Below are 18,623 nucleotides of genomic sequence, written 5' to 3'. Positions count from 1 at the left end.
TGGACTTTCCTTACTGCCCCCTTCCCCCAGGTGTGTGCTGCCTCCCCTCATTTAATAGTAGAAAGAGGGAGGGAGGAAAATAGATGGTTGTGACGGTCTCTAAGAGCAGAGTACACCCTCCTCCTCCCATTAGCCAGAGGAAGGGAGGGTTGAGGGCTGCTCTAGTTAAAATGAAACCAGCCAACAGTAATGATCTTCCTCCTCCTGAAATCCCATTCTCATCTATCTCATCTGCTGGTGGAAATCTCTCTGGGGATCTTGTTTGTGTCTCTACTTCAGCCCCTCCTATGAAACCCTCCCCAATTGTTTTGATTTATTAATCAAAAGCTGAACAATACTTTTTATTTTTATTAAAAATTCTTCCTTCTCTCCCCCCCCCCCATATCCTTTACTGATATTTATGCAAATCTCCTAATACCAGGAAGTAAACTGAAAACTCTCAGCCAACCCACTGAAACCAACCGAAGTTCCTTTTCTGCAGTGCACAGGGGTGGCCTCAGGCAGACTATAGGCTTGGCTGCTCTGGAGTCTCTCTTTCTCTCCCAGCTGCAAAATCCTGTGGTCTTCAAAAAAATCAACGGGTAGCTTTTCCTCTTCCCGAGGATAATCCGCTAATTTAATTCTGAACTTCACCCTGGCTCCTACCCCAACTCTGTGGCTGAAGTAACTGTGGAGTTTACTTGCTGCTTCCAAAGTTTCACGCTCAGGGAAGTAAGTGTCTTTCTTTTGTCTCCTAATTTGGAAGTGGCTACTGTGTCCAGCGGTAATTTCTGTGATCCTTTCAGAGCAGTGGCAAATGTAGGGAACAGCCCTGCGCTGGCAGGGTATGGATTAATAAGACTTCCTCTTTAATTCATACAAATCGTGGGTTTCCGACATTCCTAGAGTTTGTCGGAGGGAACCAGTGCTTCTCTCTGGTGATTCTTGGGACCTTTTTGGCAGCTGTCCCTGTTGCTTTGGTAACAGTTTTTTCCCACCTGGATTTACCTAGCGGGTCAGAGGGAATAGACACTTGTTCATAATAGACATTTGTCTGTTGCATAAATAGCTTGTCGCAGGAGGCTGGGTTTTAGTTACGTTGTTAGCTCTCCTATAACATGCTGTCTTTAATTACATTGGAATTTTTGAGATTTAACCTCCCCTACTGGTATACTAATCATTTTAAGGAAAGCTAGTCTATAAATACATGTTGACATCTTCCTCTGGTCTCCCTTGCCCCTAAAAATGAAAAGAGAAAAGCCAAAGTTTTCAGGCAGGAGAAAGAAGGGGCTGGTTGAGTGCATTCTGGAATTATTAGTGAATTAGCTAAAGGGTGATTGATTTGTCCGGTCATGGAACCTGATCTCTCTAATTAACTGAAGTGAACAAGAAATATTAAGGTTTCAGAGTAGCAGCGGTGTTAGTCTGTATCTCCAAACTCACGAAAGGTTATGCTCAAATAAATTTGTTAGTCTCTAAGGTGCCACAAGTCCTCCTTTTCTTTTTGAAGAAATATTAAATGAACCTTGTGTTAAGGATATAGCCGGTTCAAAAGAGGAAGTGTGACACTAATGGGCAGCTTGTGTTTCTGCCCCTTCACTGAACAGTTCTTTGAACCTCAGATACAATTTATAGTACATTAGTTAAAAGGAAGCGAGAGTTCTTTTCAGCCTGGTTAGCTTTTCCTTTAGCCCAAGGGAAGGTGTGTAGCTGCAGTCTAAGCTTTCCTGTATGGTTCAGCTTTTAAGGAAATACAGCAATTTATTTGAGAAGACTTTAGAAAGGGATTACATTTGATGGTTTGTTATGATCTTCAAGGCTATATTGATTATTCAGCCAATCTTGATTATTCCTAATTAAAAACAAACAAAAAAGCCGGAATGCCAGAAAGAATGTAGCATTACACAATGCATTTTTTCTTAGTCACTGTCACAAGCTAAGACAATAGACTTGATTTAACTAAGAGAGAAAATATGGCCTCTGGATATTCTGTGTTTAAACTCTGGATTTTAAACCTACAAGTGTATAGTAATTTCTGGAGCATCTTCAAATTAAAACTGCTTCCTCTTAGCTAGATATTAAAGTGTGCTCCTGCTTTGAAAAAAAATGAAAATGGTATTGTGATGTTCCATGTTTAGTGTCTCTCACTGGTTTCCAGTCCAAGTCTGCTCAGTTTCTAAAGTAAAAAAAGGGTTTTTTTGTTTTTTTTTAAACTGCCATACCTGCAAATTCTGTCTAGAATCTGAAAGTCCAGTTGGTTCCTTCTCGGTCAAACATCCTCAATATTCTGCCGTTAGAATTTAGTTGACAGTCCCTGTTTTTTCTCAAGCAAGAATAAAATTCAGCTCAGTAGTCAAAATTAGTTTGTCATTAAAGTAAGCAGATATAACTCTGAATACACACAGGGAACAAAAAAGTTGAAGTAGAAGTTGCCATATTTACTTTCATTTTTCACAATGGAAGAGCACTTTAGTTTTTGGCTGAAAAAAAAAATCTAAACAAACACTCTTCTCTCCCACACTCCCTGCAAATCCACCATCCCACCCACGCACCCACCACAAATTGAGGGGGAACTTTTTACCCTTGTACAGTATGATTCCTGCACGACCCCTGGAATGCCTGAACGCTGGCTGCAAATGGTTGCAATGTAATATCTGGTGGTAGATAAATTGTGGAACACTTGCCAAATGATTATAAAAAAATCTGCTATATAGAACTGTTTTAACAAAATAAAGATTAAATTGTGTTGGGGAGCCTAGTTTTCAAGAAGGGTTAATCAAATTGCTTTAATGTGAATCTTTCCTGTTCTAGTACTGGATGCAGAGCAGATGTGATGGTTTTATAAGTTTTTGATAAAGTGAGGACTTCACGTCTTTATAATAAATAGTGACAACATTACAACAATAGATTGGAAGAGCCAAATAATTTTTTCAGTAAAAGTAGAAACAGGATGAAAGTCTCACTGATGAGTGGGTTTTAGCCCACAAAAGCTTATGCTCAGATAAATTTGTTAGTCTCTAAGGTGCCACAAGTACTCCTCGTTCTTTTCCTTGATAATGCTATCTAACATGAGTGTACAGAATCACAGGAGACAATTAAAATTCATGGATTCTGCAGCCAATAGGTTTCACATTCTGTTGACCTATTTCAAGATTAATATCTTGTATCCAGTGCCAGCTTTGTAAGTTACATAATAGTTAGAAAGTTTTCTTGATTTAATAGGATAAAGATTTCTTTCATCAAGAAACTGTTGAGATAATGTCTTACTGCAATGATGATGTATAACAAGCATTTTAGCAACTACTGTAATTTGGTAGATGTGAAGTGGTTCTGCTTTTCCTGTGTATTCCTCTAGGTAAGCAAGACTTTTTGTTGTAAAGGTGCCCAAAGAATTGCAGAAAGGCCTTTTTAACAATATTTTGGTCAGTAAAATCATTCAATGACTGTTTCTGTTGATAGCGCTTTTGACTACAATGATATATCACCTGCTAATACTAGGCATTTTATACTCTATTAGCATTCCTGTTTTCAGGTCTGCTTCACCTTGTCTAAACTATTGGATGGATTTTCTACACATCTACAAATCTTTTTGCATTTATTAATTTATTGCCTCCCCACTCTCTCTCTCTCTCTCTAGAAATGAGGCACTGTGTTCTGTGACCCTATCAGCTCTCATAAGCTTAACAGCAGCATGCTTGATCAGTTTTTGTAAGGGAAACTTCATAGCCTACCCAGGTCCTTCAGAAAGCGATATGGATATTTCAGTTGAGAGATTTGTCCCTGAATCAGAACTTAATTGATGACCCAAGATTGAATTAGAGGATGCTGGAGGTCCCATCTCTTGAATGACACAAAACTAAGGTCCTCCTGGCCACCTGTGGCCATTAAAGATTACGTAGCACAATTCTCAAGACAAGAGGCATTGCACTTGGTGTCCTGGCTAAAGTGCAACTTGGGTAGTAGCATCCTACGTAAAGTTACCCTTAGTTTTATTAGATAATGTACTCTTCATGTCTTTTCACATGGCAATGCTGCACTAGGGTTGTGGGGAGTTAAACAGCTAATCCCAGAAGTAATTGCGTTTTTCTGGTAGAAAAGAAGTGTGTGTTTCCGTACTTCATTTTGAGTATTTAAGTGTTTTGATCTTTAGGCTGAGACGGTACTCACTTCGGGCCAGATTGTTGGATCATATTAAAGAAGTTCTGTATTAAAATCACAAATGAGTTTGATTCCCCATAGTTTAAATTCCAGGGTATTACTAATTAAGAGGTCTCTTGGTTTTTGGTACTGTTTCTCTCCCTCTATGTGTTAAACTTGCAAGCTGCTAATTGTGTTAGTACATTCTAAGACAGAGTCTGTTCTCAAAGCAATTCTTTGTAATAACAACTACTCACACAGAGAGAGACTCAAAACAATACTCTGTAACAACAAAAACAGCACCCAGAGACCCCCCCGCCTTTTTTTTGTAGTCATCTTGCTTTGTTAACAATTGTGATTAAAATAGAGATAGAGGATGTATGTGGATGGATGCTTGGTGTGGATAATAACTGAATGATCAGGGAGGTGCCAGCCGAAGAATCCAGTGTCCATCGGCTGAAGAAGGCGTCAAGTGGAAATAACCAGAGGACCCCCGGAGGGCAGACTGGAATCCACCCAACAGCCTCAAGGATGGGAGAACCAAAGAACAAGATAACATCTAGCAGCATGGAGCCATCAGGAATGTGTTATGTGCTGACTGATTCAGCAACAGCATGATGAAGCAATTCCCATAGACTGGCATAGGAAGAAATTCCTATAAAAATGGACTCTAGAAAGTGAGAACTTTGGGGTCTGATTCTGTAAACCAACTTCCAGGAGCATCAGATGAGCATCTGACAAGGTCCTGCTCCCTCCTCATGTCCAGGCCACCTGGCCAGTGGCTTGGCATGAGCAACTCTAAGGCTGGTAACTATGATAATAACCTTGCAGAACCTGTGTATGTGTGTGTATATGAATGAATGTGTGAATAAATATGAGATTGAATGGAATGTTATAGCTATAACTAACTGCTTACTATGATTCTTTCTGTATTCACAATAAATGTGGTATTTTGCCTTTTTCCCTTTAATAAGATCCTGCTGGTTTTTGTTTTTATTGGTATAACATTTTGGTGGAGAATTGCGAAAGGGGGAATATTGGTAAAAAACCTCAGTTATTGTAAATATTGGTGTGCACACCGCCAGCTCTATTGAGCTAGGCATTTCTGTTAGGTTAACCAGACCTGCTGGCCTCCAGGAAGGTAGCAGGGGAAAAGCGCATAGATTAAGCTATGATTTCAGAATCTAGGCTGTGTCACTTGCTAAGTAATACCAGGAGTGACAAAGAGATTGAAATATCCATGTTAAGATGTTTAAAAGAAAACAGGGTAAGCCAGTACCAGAGGGAGGAATGGAGTGAGAAGGAACTCCAACCTCACCTTTTGTTAAAGAAATTACACCTTTTAAACAAATCCTTCAAAAATTTGGGCACAGTCCTTGGACTAAACAAGCCATATCTGATGCCTGCACAATTTCGGACCTAGAGGATAGATTGGCTCAGTATATCCTCATATACAAACCTTCTAGAGCTGCCAAAAGAGAGCAGCAATTTGGTTGTTGTGGAAGGCATGTAAGGATTCTTACCTCCGCTTGTCTTCATGTAAAGAGGAAAAGGCACAAACAGAAAAGGGAGTAGACAATTGGAAGATGCTGGCTACAAATACCCAAAGTCCGCTGCAAATAGTGAAAGAGGCACTCCAGGAATACAAAAAGAGTGAAAAAGTTAACTCTGCAGAGGCTGGAGGGACGCAGGTAAAGGGGGAGAAGGTCCTATGTATGGCACCCCCAGGCATAATTACAAAGAGAAAAGAGAGTAAAAAAAAAAAAGTTAACTCTGCAGAGGCTGGAGGGAATTAAGCAGCTAAACTTCGTGAAAATGTTAAAAAGGAAAAGTGTTAGAGCATTCTTGGTTTCTTTGCAACCATTCTGAAGGAAAAATGGGCCCTTTTCCAAAGAAATACCTGTAAATTAGCCAGGCAAAAATAAACTATCTGATTAAAATCATTTGACTGGACAATTTAGTAAATTTGCTAAAAGAACATAAGAGGGTTCTATTGGAACTTAACTGCCTCAAATGTATAAAGGGAATGTAAGATGTAAAAAACAGAGCAGTGTGGAAGGGATGTTAAGGAAAAGAAAATGTGTATGTATCTATCTGTGTGTGTGTAAATATGTAAAGTTCTAAGGACCAATTGGTTTTGTTTTTGTTTTAAATAATGCCACTAAAAATCCATTTGACTCTTTAATTCAAAGTTGCAAAACTGACAGACCTTTTTGCTAGGCACAGGTAATTAGTGTTGTTTGGCTTTGGGATTTGGCATTTAACCATTAAAAGGTAACTCAATGCTTTACAAAATTTAAAATGTTTTTAAGTTGTGGCTGCAGCAAGGCAGTCAAAATCAAGAGAATAGAAAAAAAAATCTGGATTCTTTTTGTTTGTTTGGGTTTTTTTGTTTGTTTTTTGTAACAAAATAGCAGATGAGAGTTGTAGTAAAAAAAAAAAAATTAAAAAAGACAGTGCCCCTTTGAAGCAAGAGCAGGGGTGAGGTGCACAAAACAAAAAGAAGCAATGTTAGAAACACTGAGTCTTAAAATGGCTCTGAGTAATCAGACTGTCACTTGATAAAGGTACATGAAAACTCTAAGCAAAAAAAGAAATAGTTACACCTTATGTAAAAATTGATATGGATAATGTTATAAAAGTTAAACTATGGAAGGAATGTGCATTTGCCCCAGAACATGTGCAGGGTATATTGTAGAAGGGGCAAAAGAAATGCAAACATACCATGCTACTTAATTAAAATGCTATTAGGGCTCCAAAGGGAGCCCTAATAGGTTGGGTTTTCTTTTTCAGATTGCTGTGTGTTTTGGAAGCAGAAGTTAAAAGTAATAAAAACTCTGGTGAAAGTTGATTGTGTCCCTTTTAAGATACAGTCTCTGAGCTGCTGATGGCTTTAAATCCAAAAGCAGGAAGTGTCTGTGAAAATGCAAATTATCTAAATGATAAAGGAAGGAAAGAACTAGCAGCACAAAGGAGCTGCAGATAAAGGACATACCTGGTCAGCAAACAAATTGTCGAAATAAAAGGCATGGGATAACAAGCTAATTTTAATAAATTTAATGATAATAAGTACCCCTGTAACAACGTATAGTGTGTATGATTTTTGGAAAAACCCTTTAAGGTCATATGGTAATGATGCTTCTCAGCTATTACCTGTAAATAAACTTAAAGCTTAACACAGCAGGAAAAACATTATAAACTTGGTCTGCTGTATAAGAAGGAAAACTGAGGTACCCCACCTCAGGGATTTAATGACTAAACAGCGGGATAATTTCCCCATAACCCTTAAAAGATAAAAGCCATTGAAACCTGGCCTGCCTATAGAACAAAAACAGGAAAATTTGGGAGCAATTCCTGTTTTGCCTGCAATCAGCAAGGGTATTTGTAAAAGAAATATTTTAAGCAATAATCTGCCACCCCAAAAGGGGTAGAAACATGTTCTTTTTGTCTTTCAGAAAATCAGGAAAAGCTGATGCCAGCTGAAGAGCAACCCAATACCATGAATCTACTGTCACAATAGAAATTGTGTTTTGAGTTCTATGTTTTGTCTTGTTGCTAGCACAGTTGTGTGTTTAAAAAAAAAAAATACTAAAGACCTGCAGGTCATTAAAAATAAATTAAGCTCTCTGTCCCAGCTACAGGACAGCCTGATACAGAAACAAGTACATGCCAATGTAGACTTGGTCCAAATTGGTCTGGGTAACCTAAAAGCCCGATGGAATCTTTGGCAATGGCTTAATACTACCACATGGCTTATGCATAAAAAAAAAAATTAGAAATAAGAAACTACACAGCCATAGCTATGGGATGCACTGAAATGCAGATACTTGCCCTAGCTACTTTGGAACACTAAATGTTGGTCATATTGGGAAATATTAAAGGTTTGATGCATTTGTTAAAACAAAGAAAGAGATCATTGTTTGACACTTATCAATATGAATGGATGCAATACGTTTCCAGTATTGTAAAACCAGACTTGTTAATGGGAGAAATTGCACACCAACAGTCCTTGGAGGCAAAGGTATTGAAGGTTAGCCCACTCCCCATATTACACATGGGATCCTTCTGGCTACCCTGGACCTCGAGCCATTGGGCTGGTGAGGGAGGGAAGCTATTGGACACTAGCGGTTGTACCGAATGGACTCCTCAAAAGTGGGTGTGCCTCACCTTGCCTGTTGCCCCAGAACCTTGTAGTAAAGATACATCAGTAGGATCATGTATGTGGCATGAATTGGAATCACAAACTCCAATTGCCTCACAGTACCTTCTTTTGAATAGGCCACATAGAAAGTGACACTGACAATTATAAATCTTAGTGTCAAAAGGGGGATTATGTTGGATCATATTAAAGAAGTTCTGTATTAAAATCACAAATGAGTTTGATTCCCCATAGTTTAAATTCCAGGGTATTACTAATTAAGAGGTCTCTTGGTTTTTGGTACTGTTTCTCTCCCTCTATGTGTTAAACTTGCAAGCTGCTAATTGTGTTAGTACATTCTAAGACAGAGTCTGTTCTCAAAGCAATTCTTTGTAATAACAACTACTCACACAGAGAGAGACTCAAAACAATACTCTGTAACAACAAAAACAGCACCCAGAGACCCCCCCGCCTTTTTTTGTAGTCATCTTGCTTTGTTAACAATTGTGATTAAAATAGAGATAGAGGATGTATGTGGATGGATGCTTGGTGTGGATAATAACTGAATGATCAGGGAGGTGCCAGCCGAAGAATCCAGTGTCCATCAGCTGAAGAAGGCGTCAAGTGGAAATAACCAGAGGACCCCCGGAGGGCAGACTGGAATCCACCCAACAGCCTCAAGGATGGGAGAACCAAAGAACAAGATAACATCTAGCAGCATGGAGCCGTCAGGAATGTGCTATGTGCTGACTGATTCAGCAACAGCATGATGAAGCAATTCCCATAGACTGGCATAGGAAGAAATTCCTATAAAAATGGACTCTAGAAAGTGAGAACTTTGGGGTCTGATTCTGTAAACCAACTTCCAGGAGCATCAGATGAGCATCTGACAAGGTCCTGCTCCCTCCTCATGTCCAGGCCACCTGGCCAGTGGCTTGGCATGAGCAACTCTAAGGCTGGTAACTATGATAACAACCTTGCAGAACCTGTGTGTGTGTGTATATGAATGAATGTGTGAATAAATATGAGATTGAATGGAATGTTATAGCTATAACTAACTGCTTACTATGATTCTTTCTGTATTCACAATAAATGTGGTATTTTGCCTTTTTCCCTTTAATAAGATCCTGCTGGTTTTTGTTTTTATTGGTATAACAAGATACCCACCTCTGGTGAGGTACTATGTGGAAGACAGCAAGCACCTTTCCCCTCTTTATGTGGCCTGTGTAAGGGCCAGACATAATTGTAGCCCCTTTGCTCAGGGAAACTCAGGGTCTGCTCCCTCTTTTTTTTTTTTTTTTTTTTTCTATGTGAGTTCCTATGAAGCTGGGCCAGTGCAGCTGGTGGGCAGGCAAAGGGTGATGGTGGGAAGGAGGAGGGGGTGTAAACTCCACCTAATGCAAGGGTGAGACAGGATTTCTTGCAGCAGACCCTCCTGAGGTAGCATGGCTCTACGCTGCCCCCAACATGAGACCGTGCCTTGATGGTATCAATGAGCCCCAACTTCGTGTGAGATGGTGTTGCTATAAAGTAGAATAAAAAGAAAATCCATAGGGTGTGTTTTGTAGAATTCCTGCTGATGACTTGTGCTCATAGTGTAGATTCCATGAAAAAGTGCTGAGCACTTGTTTGAAACATTATGCTAGAGAGATCTATTCTTCACCTCTGAGGACTTTCAGCTACCCATAACCCCAGGTCAGGTCGTGCCTTTAGATGATGATAGCCACATGGAGTGGGAAGGAAGCTCCCCAAGAATTCCTTCATGGGGCTTTTTCCTGTGTTCTTCAGTCAGGAGAAAGGAAGGTCTGGCCCCACAAATCCTGCAGATCTCACAGGATTCATGTGGAATGGGCTAGACTTCCACTTGAGGCCAAGGAATCAAGTCGTATAAATGTATTTAAGCACAACCTTAAAAAGAAACCAAAAAACACTCTGTATGAAATTGCTACTGGCCCTTTAGGCTTTTGAGTAACTAGCTGCCCTTTTGTGAAATAGTACGGATGGGTGTGTGTGTGTGTGTTATGTGCTGACTGATTCAGCACATAAATAGTACGGATGGGTGTGTGTGTGGTTTTTGTGTGTGTGTGCTGATCATGCTCCTGACGCCATCAGTGACTGCAAGGTTTTTCCCCACACGAGAGTTTCTACCCTTCTCCAAAACATAGTTATGTATTTATGAATAGAGCTGGCAAACACCTTCCAGACAAGATAAGATCAGAAGCAGGCCACGGCCCAGTGAACTATATAGATTATTTTTAACAACATACAAGTTTTTAGATCAACCCCACTGATACAACTGTCAGTACCCATACACCATGTAGTAACCTATTAACTATTTCAAAAATGTTTTAATTTCTATCAACAAAATTCCAATGATGGCATTGAACACTCTTAGTTAAATTGTTCTTCAGAGAAGGATGGGAAATGCAGTGATCTTTTTAGCCTCATTCAAATATGCTTCCGTTAAATTTGATGTCTAAAGCTGCAATTTCCTGTAGGGAGTCTGTCTCAACAATCCTCAGCACCTTTCCTTAAGATTACTATCCTGGCATAAATATAGAGGCAGAATCAGTTTTGTGTGGTGTTTGTATGATAGATATGAGAGCTGCTTGGTCTGATATTCGTAATGAACCTCTATTTAATGTCCAGGCCTAAAGAACTACTCATAGGGATCAGGATGCTAGATACATTACAGTGGGAAATATCCTCTACCCTGGAGGATAGAGATGACATTTTGACAGAAGCACTTGGTGGGGAGAGATGTTGTTATGAGAGTACAGCCAAATTCAATGTTCGGGGGAGGAGGAGGAGAACAGCACTATTTGAAATGAAGACCTTCAACCTATGTATCCTATATGTTAGGACTGTATTGTCTGTCTTATTTAGACTGCAAGCACCTGGGGTAACTATAATGTATTCCTTTGTACAGCACTGAGTACCTCATCGTACACTGTTCCAGGCACAATGATAACTCCCAGTCTAAGCAACGTGTCGTCCTGCCCCTGAGGCCTTTGGTGCACATAATCAGTGGTGACCTGGAGCCAGTTCGCACCGGTTTGCGCGAACCAATTGTTAAATTTAGAAGCCGGTTTAGAACCGATTGTTAAAGGGTTGGGCAAACTCTGGCCCGCAGGACCGTCCTGTCCAGCCCGCCTGAGCTCCCGTTTGGGGAGGCTCCCCTTGAGAATCCCTTTTTACTAAGCCGGTGGCACTTCGGCAGCGGGTCCTTTACTCGCTCCGGGTCTTCGGCGGCACTTTGGCGGCGGGTCCCTCAGTGCCGCTGAAGACCCAGAGCGAGTGAAGGAACCGGTTCTTGAGATTTTGGCAGCTCATCACTGGACATAATGTAAGGTCAACACTGCTCTTTCTGTCTAAGCTGTGGGTGATATACTAAAAAACTCTCACCTACTTTGCTCAGTTACATCTTCAAGTTCTATTTTTCTTTTATACGTTCTTTTGATTGAGCCTATTGTCTCAGTGACAATAACAATTGGATTTTTTAGTTCTTCTGAAGAACACCAGTTACAATATAGACATGTGAAATATTGAGCTGAACCATGCTACAGTACATACTAGGAATTAGTGTGCATGGTACATTTGCACTCCGAGCTTGGCATTTTCTGTAATTTTTGTTTACATTATTCACATCAGTTTATTTACAATTCAGACTTGATATACGTATAAAGGGGACTGATTATATCTTGAAAATGTGTTTTCCATCTTCTTTATTGTTTGTGGAAAGCAAACAATTCTTTATTGTAGTGGAAAGCAATTCAGGGCCTTCAGCAAATGTACATATTGGCACAGCAACCCTATTGTTCATATGTTCTGGTGTGTGGGGTTTTCATTGTGTACTTTTATTGCTTTTTACGTCTTATTCATTGTTTGGTACAGGCACACCCATGTAGACCTGTTTGATCAATAGACTTTTGACCATGCTTCATATGTTAAAGACTTTTGTATTAGACAAATGCTGGAACAATATGGTTCTGCAGAAGATAATGTAGAAATATAGTCTTTTCCCCTCCATATACTGTCGTATGTGACTGCATTATGGCCTTCCAACAAAATAAATACTAAGGAGCAACAAGCGCCATTCCTATAGATATGTGTATCATTAATTTATAATGGTGAAATTTGTAAATCCGCAGATCTGTATTACTGCTGCTTTTGACTCCAATTGTTTACCAATTGATCTTGGTAAAGAAAATATTCAAGCATAAGTCTTCCAGTGGTATAAAATTGAATGGGAAAAGATGACAATAAAACTAATATATCTAGCACATTTATCTGATGTGGAAATTCTCAAACCATACCATCTGCAGGACCTGGAGAATCATGGAGATTATGCCCTTAAGGTCCAAATGGAAGGGACTGTACTAGGCTGGAGCAGCCCCTGCAGCTTAGCAGACTGGGAGTGGCCTGGCCAGCCCTTTTGGGTAATAGGTTGAGTGCTTTTGTGTAACAAAGATTCATGTATGAGAGGAAAGGAGATGGAGAATATAGTTTAAGAGGATTGCCGGGATCTGAGTCTTTGTCATTGAGGAAGTGAAAATTCCTTTGGTAAATACTCAGGAAGGGGAGGGAGGAGAAAGAGGAAGTTCGTCATTTGGATGCTTGGGGCTCAGCTGTTTCAATACAAATTGCAAAAATGATTTGAATCTGCAGACAGCATGGTAACACCACATGCAAATGAAATTCAAAATAGGCTTTTGAAACTGCAAAATACCAAGGAACTTCTAAACTCTAGGCAGAGGCTAGACAGACGTTCTTATAGCGCTGGAGGGGTATTTTATTGCCCCCTTTGCTTCTCAGTGCATCCCCTGCTCTTTATGCTTTGTTTTTGTTGTCATTCTGTGCTCTCCATCTTCTTTTTCCTCATTCTGACCTTGCAAGCAGTGTGGCAGCTCTTCTTCTCTCCGTCATATCAGTTCCCCCGCATTTCCTGAAAAATACGATCGAAGCAGGGAGACAAGCACCGATCTGGGAAGCATTAGCATACGTTAAGCAGAAAGGGGATCCCATCTATTCTTGGTGCTTGGCAGGCCACTCTGACTAGTTTTCAGCACAGTGGCTGAAGGAGAGGGGTGGACTGGCAGTGTGCGGCATTCCCATGCTGCTGGCAGGGCCGGGGGAAGCAGCGATCAGCAGTGTTCTCACTAAGGCTGATGAAATGCATTTGCCTTGCTGTAGAACTTGTGACAGAAGCGATGTGCGGTAGTGGAACTCTCTATCCTCTCTGCCATGGTACCTACCAATACTGCTTGCTGAGCATCCTTAATGCTGTGCCGCTTTGAGTTTTTATTAGTTGATTTGATTTTTTTTTCTTGAAAAACTACAACACCCTTTTGCTTTTACCCAGCTGTAGCAGTAACCTCATTCTGCTGTCTCTCTTGGTGTTTTTTATTTTTAAGCTCTTTCCCCATTCCGGGTCTATTGTTTTTCTTTCCCATCTGACTTGATCCTTTATCCTCTTAGGGCCTGTCTACAGTACAGGTTTCAGAGGAACAGCCGTGTTAGTCTGTATTCGCAAAAAGAAAAGGAGGACTTGTGGCACCTTAGAGACTAACCAATTTATTTGAGCATGAGCTTTCGTGAGTTACAGCTCACTTCATCGGATGCATACCGTGGAAACTGCAGCAGACTTTATATACACACAGAGATCATGAAACAATACCTCCTCCCACCCCACTGTCCTGCTGGTAATAGCTTATCTAAAGTGATCATCAAGTTGGGCCATTTCCAGCACAAATCCAGGTTTTCTCACCCTCCACCCCCCCACACACACACACAAACTCACTCTCCTGCTGGTAATAGCTCATCCAAAGTGACCACTCTCCCTACAATGTGCATGATAATCAAGGTGGGCCATTTTGATTATCATGCACATTGTAGGGACAGTGGTCACTTTGGATGAGCTATTACCAGCAGGATAGTGAGTTTGTGTGTGTGGTTTTTGGAGGGGGGTGAGGGGGTGAGAGAACCTGGATTTGTGCAGGAAATGGCCCACCTTGATTATCATGCACATTGTGAAGAGAGTTGTCACTTTGGATGGGCTATTACCAGCAGGAGAGTGAGTTTGTGTGTGGGGGGGTGGAGGGTGAGAAAACCTGGATTTGTGCTGGAAATGGCCCAACTTGATGATCACTTTAGATAAGCTATTACCAGCAGGACAGTGGGGTGGGAGGAGGTATTGTTTCATGATCTCTGTGTGTATATAATGTCTGCTGCAGTTTCCACGGTATGTATCCGATGAAGTGAGCTGTAGCTCACGAAAGCTCATGCTCAAATAAATTGGTTAGTCTCTAAGGTGCCACAAGTACTCCTTTTCTTTCTACAGTACAGGTAACTCATCTGACACAGTTACAAGAGCTCTTGATTTATACCCCACGCTTCAGCTTTCCCCCCCCCAAAAAAACCTTATCGACCATGTTTGTAGATTAACGTATCTACCATACTGCCTTATTCTATGTGTATCACACCTGTGCAGCTATTCCAAAGTGCCTCAGAAGGAGCTAGGGGGCCTGAAGGATGTTTCATCTTGTGTAACCCTGCACTCTAAGACAGCCCAAGGAGAAATGGGGACCAAGCAAACCAGTGACACAGCCGTGATAAAGAGGTCCTAGTGACGCTGCAAGCAGTCTGTGCACTGAACCTGTTAGAGAAAGGTAGCTATGTGCCATTCTAGCCACTAGCAAGGGCAAAACACTTTCAACAGGGTATTAACTATGTTGTGTGTAGGCACAAGCTATCTTTGGAGCCAACCGTAGCCTGGACTATTTATAAGTTGTTAAAAACTGTGTGCAGACAGACAAGGCTTTGTCCAATGCCTCTCCTATTTCCCTCCTATTGCTTCCCCCTTCAGGAGTCGCTCTGGTAAGTTTTGCTTCACTTGTTCACAGTAGATTCTGTCCTCTGGGCAAAGTGAAACTTACCAAAGCTGGTAATTGCACTGTGAAGTCAGCTGCTGTTTTACAGAGCCAGCACCCTGAGAAGCTGTTACTGGGAAGGGGAAAGAGAGGAAGAGCAGCAACAAGCCGAAAAAGCACTGACATGTGAGGGAGCTGGAGAAAGGTGTCTTCTATGAGAGGTTTCTGCTTCAGTGGGGGAGGTTAGCATATCTGGCTGCATTATTCATTATTTTTATTACCAGAATGCCTAGGAGACATGGTGGTGGGGGGCCAGAACCCCATTGTGCTAGGCACTGTACAAACACAGAACAAATAGGTGCAAAACTAAGCATAACTGAATTAAGCAATAAAATTTGAAATAAACATTAGACTTTTCTGTGACAATAATGACGTGGGCTGTATTTGACAATGTACAGCAGAGTTTTCAAATAAACTGGAGAAATGTGTAACTTTATTTTCACTTTAAATTGACCTGATTTTTTTAAAAAACATTATTTTTTTTGAATGCAAGTTTTAATGTTCTAAAACCAGACTGAATTATAAAAGTTATTCTAATGGAAGTCCACCCGACCCTTCACTGCTCGGTGATAATGTATAAGTTACTGGAAAGCATGCAGGGCAAACTCTTGCTCTGTGTTGCTTAAAATCTTGCTCTAAATTGCTAGGGGCACTGAGTGGAGTAAATGGGCAGAAGGAGTCTCTTCTGCCCCAATGGCACCTGCACATAAACAGGGAAAGCTTTCAGGTGAGTGCTCACCATAGCCTTGTTATGCCCCTACTAGCGCTCCGCAGTTCTGTCACATAACAAAAAGAAAAGGAGTACTTGTGGCACCTTAGAGACTAACAAATTTATTTGAGCATAAGCTTTCGTGAGCGACAGCTCACTTCATCGGATGCTTATGCTCAAATAAATTTGTTAGTCACTAAGGTGCCACAAGTACTCCTTTTCTTTTTGCGAATACAGACTAACACAGCTGCTACTCTGAAACCTGTCTCATAACAGAATCCTAGAAGGAGCCACTTTCTTCTAACATTGAATATGGAATGTTTTTAATAATAATGAAATTGGTATTATTCCTATCACTAGTCTGTCTCTCTGCTTCTGCCTAGAAACTTCCCCAGTCCTGCCTAGCTTCTTGGTACAGATTTAAAGAAACAGTAGATATAGGCCTGGCCTACACTTAAAAGTTAGGTTGACCTCACTGTGGTGCTCAGTGATATTTAAATATCACATCTCTGAGCGCCATAGCTTCGCTGACCTAACTCCCAGTGTACATATGGTTAGCCAATAGAAGAATTCTTTCATTGTCTGCTCAGAGAGGTTACCTACAGGGATGGAAAAACTCCTTCCATTGCTTTAGGAAGCATCTATGCTACAGAGCAGCCTGGTGCCAGAGCTATGTCACTGCAGTGCCGGTAATTTGGATACAGCCATATTCTCAAAGAGGCATGTTCGGCTTGCTTGGAGGCATGATCAGGTCACAAACCTACTTTGCAGGTCCCTGGCCTTCTTAATAGTTAGCTCATTGGAGATGCTACAAAACTACCTTTAAACAAAATAAATAATATAAACAAATGTTAACAGTCTCAAAATATTTTTATCACCCCCCCAAAAAATCAAAAAACTTAACCCATGCATTTTTTCCTAAAGTTTTACTCCTTAACCTTTTGATTAGTTGTTTTTGTGGAAGAACAAAACAGTTTCCAGTAACTCTATTAGTAACAGCTTTCAGCTGGCCTTCCATTTCAGAACTTACTATTTACAAAGTATTTAATGCATAGGGAAAGTGTCAAAGTTGATTCAGAAACTAAATCTATTTGTATCAGAAAACTTTTAATGAAAATCCTACAAAATATTTAGTCATTTTCTAGCATGTCTGGAAAGAAAAAGTCCTTTCTTTTGCACTTAGTTGTCAAAGCAAAAGTAGTAGTGAAGTACTGTACCTCCCGTGCTATTGTACAGACAGGCCTTTGCTCCTTCAAACACAGCCAATGCCAACCCTCTGAATGTCTGAAAAAGACCAGTCGTGTCAAATTCATTTGGAGGAGAGGGTTAGATTCCATGTTTAATAATTATCTGTGGGCAGCAATATAAACTCAGGATTTCTGTCACTGCCCTGGTAAAGCTCCACCGGCTGGACACTCACTAGGCTACTGTGTTTAGGTCCCACCACATGGTGCCCTCTTAAGCTTTCCCTGGTTTAAATAGGATCCATCATTCTCTTTCTTTGGCCTTGCTGGTATCTTCCTGAGCACAGATTCTTTTTGACTGTCTGTAAACTGTTCATGGAAGTGGGATCTCACAGTCCAACTGCCCACGTCCCCAAAAGCACTGAAGTTTGAAGTTTTTTAATATAGAATCTTAGCAGGGTTGCCAACTTTCTGATTGCAGAAAACTGAACACCCTGGCCCCACCGTCTGCCCCACCCCTTCTCTGAGGCCCCACCCCACTCACTCCATCCCACCTCCCTCTGTTGCTCCCTCTCTCCCACCTTTGCTCACTCGCTCATTTTCATCAGGCTGGGGCAGGGGTTTTCGGTGCGGGAGGGGTGAAGGCTCTGGTGTGGGATGCAGGAGGGAGTTCCGGGCTGGGGAGTGGCGTGCGGGAGGGGGTGCAGGCTCCGGGGTGGGGCCAGGGTCTGGGCAGTGGGGGAAGGGTTCAGTGTGCGGGAGAGGGCTTTGGGCTGGGGCATGAGGTTGAGGTGTGTGGGGGTGTAGGCTCTGGGAGGGAGTTTGGGGTGGTAGGGAACTCAAAGCTGGGGCAGGAGGTTGGGGTGCTCGCTCTGGGCTGAGCTTACCTCAGGCGGCTCCCAGGAAGTGGCAACATGTCCCTCTGGCTCCTAGGCGAAGGGGTGGCCAAGAGCTCTGCGTGCTGCCCCTGTGTGCACGTGCCACCCCCGCAGCTCCCATTGGCTGCCGTGCTCGGGGAAGGTCTTGCGCCATGGGCAGGGGCAGTGTAGGAGCCCTCTGGTCACCTCTGTGCCTACGAGTCAGAGAGACATGCCAGCCGCTTCTAGGAGCTGACGACTGCAGCCAACCGCACCCTTTCCTAAAGCCAAAAATTGTGACTGCTCTTGTTTATGGCTTACCTTTTCAGAGACATGTGATAGTTGAAGCACATAACTCTCAGACTTTTGTAAAGATTTCTAATACAATTACTCTTTACTATAGATAGTCCAAGAGATATACAGATCTAGACAAAACAGTAAAACACCTATGTGCCTTTCCTTGTTTGAGTTTCCTTACTACTCTTGCATGTTCTTTGGTCAGAGTCCTCTATGGCAGTGCTTCTCAAGCTATCTGATGTGGCAGACCGGCAATTTTTTTTTTCCAATGTGCGCGCAGACCGGCAACCGATGGCTCGTGGACCGGCACTGGTCTGCAGACCACCACTTTGAGTAGCACTGCTCTAGGGTGTCCAGGATCACTTTTCCTGCACATGGCCTCTTCTCCAAATC

The 18,623-nt window shown here is 41.6% G+C and overlaps 1 protein-coding gene across 2 annotated transcripts in view; it reads left to right on the top strand.

The window, feature by feature from the left end:
* Positions 1-438: 438 nt before the first annotated feature.
* LYN (LYN proto-oncogene, Src family tyrosine kinase) overlaps positions 439-18,623 on the top strand; it is a 94,637-nt gene continuing 76,452 nt past the window's right edge. The window contains exon 1 of one of the 2 annotated variants that reach the window (XM_048840706.2): positions 439-711. The gene's annotated coding sequence lies outside the window, so the exon portion shown is untranslated. The remainder of the gene's footprint in view (positions 712-18,623) is intronic. The other variant, XM_048840705.2, reaches the window with a different exon arrangement.

This window comes from Caretta caretta, chromosome 2 (genome assembly GCF_965140235.1).
Source record: "Caretta caretta isolate rCarCar2 chromosome 2, rCarCar1.hap1, whole genome shotgun sequence".
In the NCBI taxonomy this organism is placed as follows: domain Eukaryota; kingdom Metazoa; phylum Chordata; order Testudines; family Cheloniidae; genus Caretta; species Caretta caretta.
This window is presented reverse-complemented; position numbering and strand designations above follow the sequence as displayed.